Source organism: Galeopterus variegatus, unplaced genomic scaffold, assembly GCF_000696425.1.
Source record: "Galeopterus variegatus unplaced genomic scaffold, G_variegatus-3.0.2 Scaffold1713, whole genome shotgun sequence".
Classification (NCBI taxonomy): Eukaryota; Metazoa; Chordata; class Mammalia; order Dermoptera; family Cynocephalidae; genus Galeopterus; species Galeopterus variegatus.
The window spans coordinates 266,918-268,230 of NW_007727824.1; positions in this window are offsets into that span (position 1 = coordinate 266,918).

A 1,313-nucleotide genomic window follows, 5' to 3' on the forward strand; every position below is an offset into this window, starting at 1 on the left:
AGCGGGAACCGGTCTCCACATGGGATCCGAACCCTCAGCGGGAGCGCCACCGCGCTCCCAAACGGCGCACTCTCCAGTGCGCCACCGGGCCAGCCTGGGTCTCACAATTTCTTAATGAGCAAACTATTCTCAGAGTGTTTTTCATCCTTATATGATGCTATCTTTTAAAATCATCATTGAGTGATTGTATTTTGTATGTGTCTTACATTTCCTCTATGAGAAAGCACAACACGGAGACTTTTAACTAGAGATATTGGCCATGTGGATGGCCAGAGATTGTTTTTAGACATAGATCCTCTATTACTGTGAAAATGGCCCTGTCATTATTCTCGCATTGCTTTTCAGTGTCTAATGTCATATCACATTATATCCTTGACCCAAGATTATTTGATGCTTTGTCTCTTAGAGAAAAAAACCATAACCCATGTAATGTTAATGCACGTATTAGCCTGTACATCTTGAATGATTCTGGCAGTTCTTTAGAATGGTCATTAGTGCCAACTATGGCCTTAATGCCAAGTGGCTAGTATTATTTCCATTTTGCAGGGAAAAAATAGAGGTAAAATGCTTTGTTTTAATCTAATAGGGGAATATGTATCAGAGGATGTTAGTTACTCATGGTGCTTCCACTTGATTCTAGGTTTTCTTTTAAAAAGAAGAATTAAGTGCTTATGAAATTTTTGCACAGAAAAATAAATCCTTTCCTATAAACCATTTCTTTGCTCATTTTTTTAATTATACAAAATTAAATTCCTTTAAAAATTAACCATCAATAGTTATTTCAAAAGTTACTTTTCCTTACAGAATCTTCAAAATAAAATACAAATACAATATGGGAACATGTTCTTTAGCTCATTTCTGAAAAAAACCAACAGAAATTAAGTCATCCTATTTGATTAGTCTAGCACTGCTCTGAGGGAGAAGAAATGTAAGAATCAGAGCTCTGCAAATAACCAAAGCCTGGACGGATCTTCGTGAGTGATAATGTAAGTTGGATGAAACTCTGGCATGGTTCCAGAGGACCCCAGTAGGGTCTCCATAAAAGAACAGTATTGAACAGGCTCCTGTGACAGTATTCAGAAAGACAGATGATGTGTATCATATAAAGGCCTTGAAAAAGAAAAAAACAGTTTAAGGATTTGGCTTTATCAGGAATAGACAAACTATACATATATGGCCTCCTCCCTGATCATCCATCCATCCATCCATTTATCCATCCATCCACTTATCCATCCACCAATTTATCCATTTGTATTAGTCCGTTTTCCGTTTTCTGTCACTGATAATAGAATACCTGAAACTGGGTAATGTAT